This window comes from Sturnus vulgaris, chromosome 4, assembly GCF_052056855.1.
Source record: "Sturnus vulgaris isolate bStuVul1 chromosome 4, bStuVul1.hap1, whole genome shotgun sequence".
Classification (NCBI taxonomy): domain Eukaryota; kingdom Metazoa; phylum Chordata; class Aves; order Passeriformes; family Sturnidae; genus Sturnus; species Sturnus vulgaris.
Genome location: NC_142246.1, coordinates 42,864,481 through 42,880,109, shown reverse-complemented (window position 1 = coordinate 42,880,109; position 15,629 = coordinate 42,864,481). Strand labels below are relative to the sequence as shown.

The 15,629-nt window shown below is 39.4% G+C and overlaps 1 long non-coding RNA gene across 1 annotated transcript; it reads right to left on the bottom strand.

Moving 5' to 3' along the window:
- Window positions 1–509: 509 nt before the first annotated feature.
- LOC148223978 (uncharacterized) lies at window positions 510–15,206 on the bottom strand. Its single transcript, XR_015803198.1, has 3 exons — window positions 15,024–15,206; window positions 1,921–2,026; window positions 510–1,302 (listed from the first exon to the last, which is right to left on the bottom strand). It is a non-coding gene; the product is annotated as an uncharacterized LOC148223978 (long non-coding RNA).
- Window positions 15,207–15,629: the final 423 nt, after the last annotated feature.

Here is a 15,629-nt window from a genome sequence, read left to right as displayed (position 1 = left end):
TTGGTCAGAATAAAAACCCCTGATAAACCTAATGACCTGCCTAGGCTACAAACAAAATATTTAGTTTAATTAAAGGAAACAGCAAATTCTTCCTACCTAACTGTCTATGGTTTAAAAAAATTGTCTGTCACTGATCTTGAGATAGTCTCTTTAACAAGTGCCAAAAGTTCCAAAGCTCCTTTTTAGAGGTTTCTAAATGCATTATTTATAAGTTCCCCTACTCTCACAGAATTCTTTATAGCTAGAATTGTAGTATTAATGGAGTTTGGCTTTACAGGCAGAGACAAAAATAGAAACAATAAAACTTACTAAAATATTTTATGAACAAGCTGTTGTAAAATATCAGGCATCTACAGAGCATGCTGTGGTGTCAAATGCATGGCTTCTTGGAGATGACCTATATAACTGACAGTATCTTCACTCAGAAATACCGAATCTTTCCAAATGCACATGGCAAAACATTCTCAGACCACAATCCAAAAATGTTACAATTTTTATATCGATCCCAAACGCATATCTTCTGTACTTTCACATCTCTAAAATGGAGTGAGATGATTCAGTAATGCAACATTTAATAGCAAGATTTGCTTTCAAGCAATCTAATTACAACTCTCCAGTTTGAGTTCCAGTCTCAAAATAATTTTTGGCAGGAAGAGATATTGGGGGGCTGGAGAGAAAGAGAGGCAAGGAAACAGAAAAATAAGAAAAAGGTAGATTTGTGAAACTGGAAGCTTAAGTAAAATGTGCCTGCCTTTGAATTTTCATCTGTTTTTTATTAAATGTGAACATCTCCATTACATTTCAAAATACCTTGATGATAATTCAAACAAAATATCTTTAAGTATTTGAATCCCTGGGCAAATTTTGAAAAAAAAAAAAAAAAAAATTGGTCCTAAAGAGTCATCAAGAAATGGCAGTTCTAGATAGCCTAATGCATTAAACAGAACTCTGTGAGTTATGGTACCCTGAAGAGTACTGAAGCCCATGTCAATACACATATTCTCTTTTGTACTTGCATGTCGCCCCAGAATTTCCTTGCCTTCTGACAACAGTTCTCACACTCTCTTCTGATAAACAGAAGATTTTTGCATTCCTCTTGGAGGAAGAAAGAATGGATGTGATGTGGCCCACCTGCTCCACAGCCTGGCCCTCCGGCCCGCCCAGCCAGCTCCTGCAGGCTGGTACCAGTGCCAAGAGTGGGCTGCTTCTCGGATACAAATGTCCCAGGAATGCAGCTAGGGCTGTGAGGCCCTTCTGGTAAAGTCCACATCCAGGAGAGGCGAAGGACGAGAGGGAGTCCTTCTGTTGATCCAGGGAAAGGTTTATTGCAGGGTCCAAAGGAAGGATGCAGTAAGGGGTGGAAGCAACAAAAGGCAAAAATCACTGCTGTGCTGCAACTTAAATACAGGGGAGGTCCTGAGGGAGGGTACAATGCATCGAATCAGGGTATTTAGGGGGATGTGCAGAATACATAATTAAGAATACATAATTAACCAATGAGGGAAAACATAGGCGGGGAGCAACATGTAACAGCAAATCATGCCTCAAAAGAAAGGTAACTGACATGGAAACTTCTAGAAGGTTGGGAGGAGTTGAGGAGGATTGACATTGCTCTGGGAGGGGATTTGGGAGACTGATGGGGAACAATCTGAAAAAATGGGATGGGACGAGGGCAGATTGATAGGGAAAGAGCAGGAACCTGGACAACTGATATTACAACAAACAGCGGGAAACACACTGGAATGAACCATTTTAAAAGGGGAAAACAACAATAGAATAATACACCACAACATGGATGGACACTGGAACAAGCCAATTGGAGTCAGAGATTCTTCCAGTATTGTCCAATCCATGATCATTGTTAGATGTCTATAAATAGGCATGTCATGTAAATAAAGTTCTCTTTTCCTCTTCACCTACCTGGTGTGAAGTGTGTGTCTGACTCCTTCTTTTGTGGGTGCGTCACAAAGCCCACACTTGCATTCGTGTTTTATGCAACCTTTTCAAATGATAGTATTTTCTTTCTCTGCAGAGAAATAAAGGTAAATTCTTTCTTCAAATAAAAGTGTGTGTGAAGCACTGTTAATTCAGAACGTTCAATACTTCTTTTTGGTTTATTCTTCTGAAGGAACACGAAGAACTTACAACATTATTTACAGATAATAAGCATTGTCCAGTCCATTAGTGAGTGAAGGAATGGTGAGGTCAGAGAATATATAACAGGATGAATATGGCTGAGTCAGAAGGGTACTTTGCATAAAACAATCAAATAAAAATTGTCTGCAAATACTTCAGGTCTACAAATGTTAAGTTGCAATTATTTTTTGTGTTTAAGAATATTAGAATAACAACTGAATTAAATTTCAAGGTGGTGAAAAAGTAGGTTCTGATGACAGTCACAAAAATTTCTCAATACTAGAGAAAATGATGTATGGTGTGATGTAGAAAAAATTAAAGAGATTAAAATAGATACAGTTACAATGAGCAATCATATCAGGTGCTCCTTAACCTAAAGCAGAAAAAGATACAATATAGTTCAGTAGCTGGTGGATGAAGTTTGGCTAATTCACATTTGAAATTAATCCAAATTCCCTTTTTTAAACTGACCAAGCTATGTTTCAATCAGGCTTGTTTCTGTCACAGGTTCTACTGGAAAATATTAAGCAGTCCAGAAAAATCTGTCTCTTCCAACAACCTCGCTCCACCTCTATTTTTCCCTGCCAATACACTCTGCAATAAATGTATCGTGTTGCAGTTCTAAAACGAACTCTTACTTGGCACTGTGTCAAATGCCTTTCTGAAACTCAAATACATGAATTCCATTGAATTTATGCATTGAGCTATCTTCTCAAAGAGTGCAGCGTTTTGGCACATGACCTACCCTGAAATTCATGCACAATACTATCGCATCTGTGCATCCTGATTTTTGTCCAAAGCTGATTCCATTCCAGTGGAGGTAACTGTTGGAGGGCTGGGTGAATCCTTGTGTTTTCCCCTTATTTGCTAAGGAGTCTTCCAGTGGAATACTACTTTTCTTGGTTAAAGGCTGTCACAGCACAGCTGGTCTGTAGCTGAGCAGATAAATCTGGCCGTAACAGAAAATCCAATTCAGCTAACCTAGTTTGTTTTAGAAGTAAACAAGTTATTGGGTAAAGCAATGATTTGTTTGACTCAAGCCCAAACAGGAGACCTCTGCCAATCCCATTCTATCCTAAATGCAGACATATCATTAGCCAGTGAGCAGGGCAGTTCAGAAATCTTAACCAGTCTTGTGCTCAGGCGCAGGAATTTTGAACCCCCTATAAAAAGGGAGCTTTCAACAATAATTAGGCTGTTTGTCACATGATCTCAGCTTGTGTTTTTGTCGTGCCTGTCTCCAACCACATCTCCTAATGCATCTATCCCTTCAAAAACCCAAATTGCTCAACTCATTCTTTTTAAATCTTCTGTTCCCAAAACAGATTCTAGAGAGCAAGGAGATTGAAACTTCTAATCAACGAAAGAGCCTCAGGTGTACTGGACTCAGGTCGTAAGTGACCAAAGACCTAATATGGTTTGTTCTGTTATGATGCCTCAGGCATAGCCTTCACAGATAAAAGTCAGTAGGATAATTGACACAGGGGCAGATGTCACTATCATCTCTGCCAATACTTGGCCTACATCCTAGCCCACCACACCCAAGGGATCTGCTGTTGCTGACCTGTGAAGGACCACATGGAGCTGCTTGAGTAGCAAACCTGTGTTGGTTAAAAATCTGGAAGGTCAAATAGCTGTAATTTGGCCATATATCACTGCTGCACCACTTAACCTGTGGGGGAGAGATGTACTATCAGTACGGGGCACCTGGGTAGGGACAGATTTTTAATAGGGATCACTGTATTAGAGGACATGAAGTATCCCACATTAGCTTTAAAATGGCTTCACTACTCGGCCTGTGTAGGTACCACAGTAGTCCCTTGAGAAAGGGAAACTGGATGCCCTAAAATCCTTAGTACAAAAACAACTAGCTCAGGGGCACATAGAACCATGTACAAGCCCTTCAACACCCCAGTATTTGTTATTAAAAAAGAAGTCTTGTAAATGGTGATTAGTCCATAACTTGAGAAAAGTCAATGCTGTAATGGGAAGCATGAGTGCTTTGCAACCTAGTATGCCATCTCCTACCATAATACATGCCACCTGGGACATTCTAATTGTAGACTCAAAAAACTTTTTACATTATTCCATTACACCCAAATCATATCCCAAAGTTTACTTTCACAGTGCCCTCTGTTAATGATGCAGCATCAGTGGAGCATTATCAAGAGAGTTTTACCACAAGGCATGAAAAACAGTTCCGCAATTTGTCAGTGGTACATTGCACAGGCCCTCTCATCTGTGAGAGAACAATTTCCAGGGGTGTACTGTTACCACTACATGGACGATATTTTAATAGCAACCCCAACCAAAAAAGGGCTTTCACAGATTCAGCCAAGCCTGTTACAAACATAAAAAACATTTGGGCTGCAGGTAGCACCAGAAAAAGTGCAGCAGCAACCACCATAGAAATACCTAAGACTCAAAATAATGGATCAAACTATACAGCCACAAACAATTCAACTTTCAACCAAAACTCAAACTCTAGATGATGCACAAAAACTATTGGGTACTATCAACTAGATAAGACACCATCTAGGATTAACCAACTCACAATTAGCACTTTTATTTAGGCTCCTAAAAAGTGATCCTGAGTTAACTTCCCCCAGAAAATTAACCCCAGAAGCAAAAACCACTATCAAAAAAGTTGAGCAGGCTATCACAAACAGACAAGTTCACCAGATATGGCCAGAAGTGTATATCACTACATTTATTCATGGCCAGAGGTGTATATCACTACATTTATCCTCATTATTAATTTTCACCCTACTGGTATTATTGGACAGTGAGATCTCACTAGCCCTACCCTTTGTACATTCTAGAAGAGATGTTTCTACCTCATCAACCTAAAAAGATGGCACTTACCATCTTTGAACTGATTGCACAATTAATTATCAAATGCCACCGGAGGTGTTTACAATTAAATGCTAGAGATCCTTCAAAAATTATTATACCTGTGACACAAGAACACCTTGAATGGTGCTTTGCCAACAGCACGGCTTTACAAAGCACATTGCAAAATTTGTCAGGGCAAGTTACTTATCACCTACCAAGCCATAAATTACAGCAATTAAGTAAAGAAACTGCACTGTCTCTAAAACCTCTGAATAGCTGCATATCCCTAAAGGGTGTTGCAGTATTTAACAATGGTTCTGGGAAAACAAGAAAAGCCATTGTAACTAAAAAAAAGGAAGATGGGTGGCAAATGTTGGAAAGTTGTGAGAAAAGATCACCTCAGTAGAGCTACGTGCTGTAGCTATGGAGTTCCAATATTTTCCCCATATTCCTCTAAATCTTGTGACTAATTCAGTCTATGTAGCTGATATTACTCAGAGATTAGACCAAGCACGATTAAGAAAAAGTAACAATGCATCACTATTTGACTTACTAAAAACTCTGTGCTGTACTATCCAAGCCAGAACTTGTCCTTAGTACATCTTACACATCAGAAGTCATACAAATTTACCGGGTTTCATTCCAAAGGGCAACGCTCAAACAGACTAGCTAGCTAGCCTTGCTTGGGTAGCACCACAACCAGACATGCTGGCACAAGCAAAATCATCACACAATGTTTTTCATCAAGCTGTTAGAGCATTACATCAGCAATTCCAGCTGTCAAACACAGAGGCTCACAATATAGTTAACACCTGTGCTGACTACCAAGGCCACACTGGACCACTGCAGATGGGGGTAAACCCTCGTAGTCTACATGCTTTTCAAATCTGGCAAACTGATATCACACATATCCCTGAATTTAGCTGTCTAAAATATGTGCATGTATCATTTGATACCTTTTAATCAGCCATATAGGCTTCAGTAAATACAGGAGAAAGAAGTTGGGATACACACATTGGCGATCAGCCTTTGCTACTTTAAGTATTCCCCATACCATCAAAACATACAATAGCCCTGCATACATTTCACAAAACACAAGACAATTCCTACAGCTCCAAAGTGTGTCACACCACACCAGTATTCCCCGCTCAGCAACAAGACAAGGCATCATAGACCACACACATGACACTTTAAAATATATTCTTAAAAAACAGAGGGGGGAAATGTGTCTTGAGACCCCACAGAGTAGAGTAGCTAAGGCTAGCTATACTCTAAACCATTTAACAGTATTAGAAAACTCCCAGAACCCAGTCATTTAAAATCACTTTTTATCATTACAATCATCCAATAATGCCCAGTCACCCAAACCCAAAGTAATGGTGCGAAACCTTATTACCAATAAATGGGTGATACCCATTTACCTAAAGATGCTTGTGTTTCCACATACACTAGAACGCAGTAGATACCTGCCAAGGGTGTCTGCCCTGCTCTGTCTCCTGCCTGGGACCACAAGCAGCACCCTCCCGTTGGCCCTTCAGCAGATGTCGTAGAGCCATGTGTGAAGCAGTGACTAAAACAGCTTGTGCACCTACCTCATAGACATCTGAGACTCTTGAAATAACAATTTATTTTAAAGATTTTATTTTTTAAAAATTGTTTCTTCTGCTAGTTAGTTATCTAATAGTTCTAAAAGTTGAATAGTTTCTTATTTGTAGTGCTAAGTTGTAACTTGTAAATTCTAAACTATTAACCTGTGACATCCTAGCCTGAAAGATTATATCCTGCCTGGCAGCTCCTAGACTTGAGTACTGCAACTCCAGTAATACATAAGATTCATCATTGGCTGGGGGGGAGGGACTAAGTTTATCAAGCAGTAAAAAGCCTTATTTCAAACTAAGCTCATACTGTCTTTGTCATCCTGTCTGCAAAGAGCTCTTGCAAGAAGATAACAAAAGAACAGTTCACACTTATTTAAAAAAAAAAAGAAAAATTGTCACAGTACAGCTGGTCTGTAGCTGAACAGATAAGTCTGGCCATAACAGAAAACCCAATTCAGCTAACCTAGTTCATTATAGAAGTAAGCAAGTCCCTAGGTAAAGCAACAATAGGTTATATTCAAATCCAAACAGGAGACCTCTGCCAATCCCATTCTATCCTAAATGCAGACATATCATTAGCCAGAGAGGTAGGCAGTATAGAAATCTTAAATAATCATGTGCTCAGGCATGGGAATTTTGAACTCATAAAAAGTAGCTTTCAACAATAAACTAGGCTGTTTGTTGCATGATCTCAGCGTATGTTTTTGTCGTGCCTGTCTCCAACCACGACTCCTAATGTAATAAAAAGTGACACCGTTTGACGCCATACCATACCATGCTGTTGGGCAAGCTAACGTTGCATCCACATACTCTTTTTCAGCCGTAGGACAAGGATTATTATTTCTCCTATGTTTGAGCACATTGTCTTCACCTTAGGTGTGGTCTCTTTTCCTTCTCTGCCCTTACTATTAGCTTTGTCCTGTCATTAGTTGCATGATCATCATTATCAGTATCTTTACTGCAAATTAAGGTTAAAAATGCCTTCCCTTTAGCTAGAAGAGATTATTTTTAACCTCAACCTTAATTTTCATGGTTCCTACTTCTTTTCTTTCTTTTTATGAGCAAAAAGCCTTGGCAGTTTGCAGTAATATTCTTACGTCTATTCACTGACTTTTTGCAATCATTACACTTTGTCCTCTTTTAAACATAAGCACTTCTTACCAGATAGTCCATACCCCATGGGGTTTTTTTGACCTGAATAGTCTTTGCTATGCAGACAGTTCCAGCTAATGTCCACACCTTTGGCTTGATACAATTCTAAACCTCTCCAGCATTTAGACTGCTGTGACCCAATGCCTTCACTCTATATTTATGAGATTGTTCTTTGAAGTCAGTAATCCTAGAATTTAGCTTATGCGACACAATAGGGAATACGATCAAAGCCTTCTTGGGTAGCGTAGCTGTGTCAGTGTGATGTTCCACTTGAGTTAGTGAACTTTGAGTCTGTTAGCTGGAGGAAAGAATGTGGCAGTACAGCTTCAGATATTCAAATCAACCCATTCAGAAGTAATTTGGTTTTCTTGGCTGGATAGATAATGTCATGTAGATATAATTTTTAATTACAGACCTATTTCTTCCTTTCTGTGGAAGAGGCTTTTTATTTTTTATTTTAACAAATACAAGATTGTTTTCTCCAGTAAAGTTTTCTATAGCATGCTAATTTTATACGAAAATAAAAATGAATACAGATCACCATTTGTCAATAACTCTGTGAATAAGTGTATTAGCTCTATATAATTAGCAGTATCTGTTTACCAACCATTATTACACCCCAGCAGGAAAGCTACAGAAAATCCTACATGTACATATATACCTGTGCCTAAGCCAACCTTAGAGGCTACATCAGGCTCTATAACTAACCAAAACCTGCTCTACCTGGACAGCGTGCATTTTAAAAAAAATTGAATAGTTACAATTCAAACTCATCTCACCTCCTCACCTGATTTTTCTCTTCCGTATAACCTGACCAGTCTTGAGAAATCATGTGTCTTCCCTGACCTTCTCCACATTGTCTTCCTCAATTCTTTTCCTCTTTTTGTCTGATCAACAAAACTCTGCTGAAGGTCATTGTCATGGTTTAGGAATGGTGTTCTCCAATTAAGCACTCTCACACTTCTACTTGCTCCTTCTCTCCACCCTCACTCCTGTGTTGGGATGGAGAGGAGAACTGGAGGAACTAAAGGCAAAAATCACAGGCTGAGATAAGAACAATTTACTGGAAAGAGCAATAAGACAAGAAAATGAACAGTAGCAATACTAACGACAACGGGTATAAGAAAAGAAACTACTCACATAGAAAAAAACCACCCGACAATAGACAATAATGGATTGCTCCCCACAAATGAAAGTGTCACATTGCATATTGCAGCTGGTTTAAAAGCTGCAGTCTGAAACCCAACCAGTCCGTAAGCAGGCATGTACCTGAGTGAGTAATGATAGGATAGATTTGAACAAATACAGAGAATCCCAGCCAATCTATTGGACCATAAGCACAGATGTATCATTGGCCAAGGAAATGAGTGACTGAGACTGTAACCAATCACATGTATGTGCCTGGGAAATCCAAACTCTCTATTTAAGGAGAAGTCACAAGAATAAAGTGCTTAGTCTTTGTCCCATGAAACACGGAGTATTGTGTTGTTTGTCTCCAACCCAGCACCAGTCAAGGTTACATGGAAGGATCTCCTGTTCCCCAGAGAAGAATTCCCTTTCCCTGCCCCCAGCAATGACATCATGTGGTACAGAATAGGCTGTGGCCCCTCCTGACTGCTGCCAAAGTTAACCTTGTCCTGGCTAGAACCAGAACAGTCATCTAGACTGCAAGGTCCTGAAGCCCCAACTTTTCATCACTATCCTTGACAGACTCCAGCAGAGAGTTTCTTTTGTCATGAGATTGTAGATGAGCAAAGAAACTTTTTTGTTCCTCAGAGATGATTTCTGTGTCAGGTCTTTAACATGTAATTCTGTCCCTGGCAGGCAGTACAACATTATTTTCTGAAACAGCTGAGCTGTCAAGTACTCAGTTCTTTTTAACAGGGAATCCTCACGAACAGAGATCTATTCTTATGTATCTTATGCACCTTTGTTCTTCCTTTCAACTCCAGTTTATCCCATCTTCTCTATCATAAACCTTCATCTTTCCATTGCTGAGACACACAACATCTCTGCTTAGGAGAGTCACCAAGTAAACAAATATATATATCCACATTTCAAAAGCATGTGATCAGCAGTCACTAGAAATATTCTGCTCAGATTAATAATGAATTACTCTCTTAGGAAGAATACCCCCAAATCTGTCTTTTTATTGTTTATTTTAGGCAAGTTTTTTGTAAACTAAGAAGCTCAGTGAGTGACGGGTTTGATGGTGTTGTTTCAGTCCCCATCATTGCCATAACGTGTAGAGGCTGATTAGCTTGCCATGGCTCTGCCGTGGAGGGATGTCCCTTCAATGGGCTGTAGAGGCCTATAAGTTTACCTCAGCCCTCCCCTGGAGGGATGGCCCTTAGGTGGGCACATCCTCCGTTGCCATGGTGAGCTATCCCAAGAGCTTCAGCTATCCCACCATGCTTTGGTGTCCACGATGATTCTTTGTAACCCATTGGTTTTTCCCGCTTTGGTACCACCCTTGCTTTCCCCCATAAAAACCCCAGCCTCTGCCCAGTTCACTGAAGGAGTCATTGTGTCTGGCCCCCTTCACAGAGCTGCTGACAATAAAGGCTACCTCTGTGGAACTGCTATACGACCCTTCTGTCTCTCTGTCCCTGAGCTGGCGTAGGATAACCTCGCAAGGCAGAGCTGAAATCACAGATCTGAAATTCACTGATAAGACCTGATCACTTGCAGCCACAGGCTGCCCCCCACCCCCTTGCTGAGATTACCCAGTAGCCAAATAACTGCTGGTGGACCGTGGTGAACCTCCTAGATGGCTGTCTCTAGAAAGACCTCTCTCTAGGAAGGTAGTGGCATTCTGGGTCGGACCAATGGACCTCTGGCCATGATAATAAGGTATCACTAATTCTGCCATGGGATACCGTATCAGGAACTTTTGTTTATACATATGAGAATCATCATTGCTACAAAACAAAAAAACTGTAACAAAGGACTAGGAGGCTTGCACTCTCCAAAGTACTATGTTGCAGTACTGATTGACAAAAGATCCTCCTAAGGAGTCAAGGTCTCAAGCATGTGAGTGAACTGGATGGGGCTTGTACTCACTATCATGTTTTAAAATTCAGTTATCAAGATGTCTTCACCTAACTTGCATCATCATTTCACCTTTGCACTAGTTGCAGTAATCAAATTTCCTCATTGCTTGTTGTCTTTGTGTTATAAACGTCACTACTCAACTCTGTAAATCACAGAAGACCTCATTAAACCCCACACAAAAACTATTGGTAAGAGCAGGATTGTGTTACTAAACCCTATCTTATCTCTAATTATAATAATAGAACACACCACATTCTTTTAACAGGAAATATTCACAACTTGGCTCCATACCTTAAGTGCTGAGGGATCAGAATGCCCAATTTTCAGTTATTAAAACTAAGTTAAAAGAAGTATGTGAGGGATGAAAATGGTGAACAGGGAAATATTTTAACTATATATGGAAAAGGTCTGAAGGAAAAGTGGGGAGTTCAAACATATCAGCGAACAAACCTAGAGTTTGAGACATTTGGCAACAAAATTAAATACAGTTTATTGCAATACCATTGTCTGACAAAAGGGCAGGCTGCTAAAATTTTCCAATCTCTACCCACTGAATATGTGATCAGCCAATAGCACAGGATGCTCCATTAGTGTTACAGAAGACAGATTTCAAAGTTCAAAAGCTATATGACTGTGGATTTCAGCCTAAAACTGAAAAAACACATATATGTCTCAAAAAAATCCTAACAAAAACCAATGCCACAAAATCTCTGGAACCCAAATAAATCCCCAAACCTCAACAACCACTCAGCAGTTACCAAATCCTTCCAGATTACACTAACAGTTATTAGGATACTTTTGAAGATTAATTCTACCCTGCACTTGACCTTAGGTACACAAGTAGAGAAGACAAGTAGAGAAATCCTTGTCTGAAGGTGTAATTATTCTGTGCATTCTGTAAAAGCAGTAGCCAATCAGGCAGCCAACTGTAGTTTACATAAAAGAAGACTAAGGAAACAGTACGTGACCTTTCCCTTACAGACCTTCCCAGATTTCCCAGACAGTCACTCCAAAATAAGCATATAAAGCAAGGTTTGCATCAATCACCTGGAAGCACAGTGGAACCTTCACTCCAAATCCCAGCCCCCCAACCCATGCTGGTTCTACTCTTTTTAAGGCTCTCGATTTCTCTTCTCTTAATGCTCCCTCCTGCTGGTTTACAGTCCTGCACACTGGGGAGCCAGCTCTCCACTGCTACTGACTCTTGCAGGAACATCAGCAACACACATGTTGCCCTTTCTTCCAGGTGCACTTTTTATTCAAGTCTCACTGAAAACAGTGGAAAAAGTCCTGGGATGTTGGATCAGAACCCAGTATTTTTAAAAAAACTTTTTAATTAAATAAACTCCGCAGTTTGTTAAAAGGAAGATGCTGGAAAGTAGTCTGCACCCAGCAAGATATGGTTTGAGACAAAACTTTCAGAGGTCAATGCAAACAAGTTTGACTTGCTACTTATTTCTTTTGGTTATGGCACCAATAACACCATTTTAGAAACTCCTTTGAGTTTCCCATTTTAAAGTTTCCAACAAAATGGTGGAGGTGAATACAGGCAACAGCCAGGAATGCCCCCAGGTAGAGCTAGTGAGTAGCACCATCTAGTTCCAGCCACTCTGAAATGTCACTTCTATACAACAGCTACTGGCAACCAAACAGCTCTTATGATCAACAGCTTACCTTCCATTTTCTGAGTTTTCTGAGAGCTTTTCATAGGTAATTAACATGCAGTTTTAGGGAAGGTGATCAGTACTATGTAAATACTTTCAAAAAAGGCGTCAAACATAAGACCATTTTCAAGAGATAAGGTTACACAGATGTGACTGATAGTTTAGTTTGCAGGGTAGAAATCCCTTGTTATAAACATGATAGTCAAGAAATCAAAGTTTTCTAATTTTGAGGAGATTTTCATTTGAAGTTTTGAAAACCATGATCAATTCCTTCAGTCCTTTAATATGACATCTGCATTTTCAGGCATATGGTTTGGCTCCTAATGCTTCATCCAGTACAAGACTTATTGGGGTCAGTCAAACCTTTATATAGTAACAAGGCAGCACTTGTGATTTTTGTGACTATCATCAGCTAAAGGATTTGATACTTTCTCCATTGCTTAAGTAACTCATACATGTCAAGAAACAGAATCATTTTGGAATTCTAGCCTACCCTGCTGCCTCTTGGTATTCCTTACAGATGCTCTTCTATTACTTTTTACACATTTTAGAAGAAAAGCATCTGATGTTTTATGAGGAATAGCCCTAGCAGCAACGTAAAGTGCAAGTCTTAACCAGAAAGTTTTAGATCTTAATTTTTCCCTTTTATAAGGCCCTTTTTCTTTTGCTTAGGCATCCACATTTTTTTCCAATGTTTTTAAAATGCTGTATGTATTTATGGAAGAATTTTCAAAGCCACCAAGAGGGTTTTGATGTTAGACTGTAGATTTTTGAATGAGTTCTGAACATACAAATCCATGCACAGATTGAATATACATTAGGCTTTCCATACGTGCTAGCAAACAGCTAACGGAACTAGAAACTATGAGGCACCCAAAACTATATTCATTTTGATACTGCAGCACTTTAGTTATTGCAATCAGATCATCTACAAGCATCTAAGCCACATTTTGCCATGGTGAGTTGGTTCTGTTGTGACAGACATTAAGAACAAGAAGCTGCAAAGCGATTTCACTTGCCAAGCAAGCCAAATCCAAAATATAAACCTCTCATCACAGTGTATTCAAATACGAAGTCACAACTGCCTCCTATTCCAATTAGTGTTTTTACAGGATTTTAGGGAACATATTTGCAGCCAACCAGTGCAATTCCCTTCATACAAGGATTCAACTCCTCTGTGTTCTTCACCCCCAGAGAGCTGGTTTTCAAGGAGCAATGTAGGCATCACCATTGGGAGGAGGTCTAACCCCAACGGCCTCACAGAGGCCTATGGTTGCCAACTGGATTGGAAACTGGGCTTTGAGATGGAGAAGTATAGAGCCATATGGGTAGAATTGACACTCTGGTGCTAGCTGATGTTCTAGTAACTTTTTTTTTATTTCAGGGCAGCATGTTTGCAGTTTATAGATGTCCCAAAGAGAACAGTTAAATATAGTTTTCAGGAAGCTACGTGTCAGTTATAGAAAACAAGTGACATACAGCACAGCAGATGGATGGCTACCAAATTTAAATGATACTAGAAATCGTCAGTGCAATAGACTTAGCAAAAGGGTTCATTTTTATCACAACTATTTTTACCTAAAACTGCTTTAGGAATAATATTTGTCTTCAGCTGAAGATCAAATACAAACGAAATATAGACTTGTGTAGGTAACTAGTGGTTTTAGTATCATTTTAGAAAACAGGCATGCAATGTTATAATCTGTAAATAATGGGTTCCCTGAAAAATAAGAAGGTTTTTTCTCTTTGCACAGAAATCTGCTTGAACATCAGTATAACAATTACTACCGGTAGATGGAATTTTTATATCCATTTGGTAGCAATTTACACCAGTGTTTTCAAGGCTGCCAACAAGCAAATCCAGGAGGCAGGCAGCCAAAATTCCAGAAGAGACAACTGTCTTTTATTTTATAGCTTATGCTTTTTGAGCTTAATATGATTTTCCACTAACAAGTCCTGTACCTTCTCCAAAGTGCTAAAACTGCTGTGCAGACTTGCAAAGTAACACAGTCTCTTCAAGGCAAGCTAATATTAAAGTCATGGTAAATTATAGAAGTTATACTGTTTACTTAGGGGAAAAAACAGTAAGGTTAAAAGAACTGTGCATGATTTATGCAGACACTTGTTTCAATGTTTAAGTTTTTGAGCTTGACTATATATGACACAACAATATATCAGCTAAGTGTTGTTTCCCATCTGATAAATAAAAATCAATGCATAAGAGACAAGGAAAGGATTGCTGTAACACTTAATAGGAGCATAAAGTATGCATTGGTTATATCATGTGCTTGATAAATAGGATGTAAATCATATCTAATCTTCTTAGAAAGGCATTGAAAACAAGTTGAATTTGAAGTGAGCTGAAAATACACAAACTGAAACTGCTTTCTTGTTTTTCAAGGACTCTAGGAGGTGGGCACCCATTAACAAGGTGAGGTCCAAATATTGTCCTTAATATGGTTACTGATGCTTTCTAATGATATCTAATGTTAATAGCATTAGAACATTTGTAAGAGTTATTAGCAAAGAAAAAACTACTCATCCATTAGCCTAGACTCTATACATGAAATGAAAGCCTTGTTACCTGCTTCATATCCATCAATATGAAGGATGAAACCGATTTGCTGTGTAAAGTATTAATTCTTCCACTGATTCCATGCTGGAATCACTAAGGATGGCATGTGCTCGTTCACCAGAGCAATAGCTGCCACTTGTCCATGACCATCTGAAACTAAAATCAAATTAGCAAAGTTGTTGACTTCACAGAAAAGGTAGCTCTCTGTGCCTTCCGATACTATAACTGTACAGAAGTGAACACACAAAGAATACTTTTCATTGTATTAGAAATTACTTTATAACTTCAGACATATAAGTTAAAGCCAGGCTGGATACGACATAATGCCAACAGGCAGAGAATAACATTCATTCTGAAATAGTGTCCTTAAGCTGAATTGTTGTGGTCAGATATGAACTGGGAATGACTCCTTTTTCTTGCTTTCTCCTCCCACAGGCACCATTTTTGCCTGACTGTCACGGGCTGGGTTTTTGGGGTTCCTTTGGGATCCCTGAGACTGCTTCTGCAGCCCTCAGCAATGGAGGAAGTTCCCGAGCCTTGCCCAGATAGAATTTTGGCTCGTGGTGAGCTCTCAGACCAGCAAGGTACAGAGACCAGCATATGCAGAGAGGCACA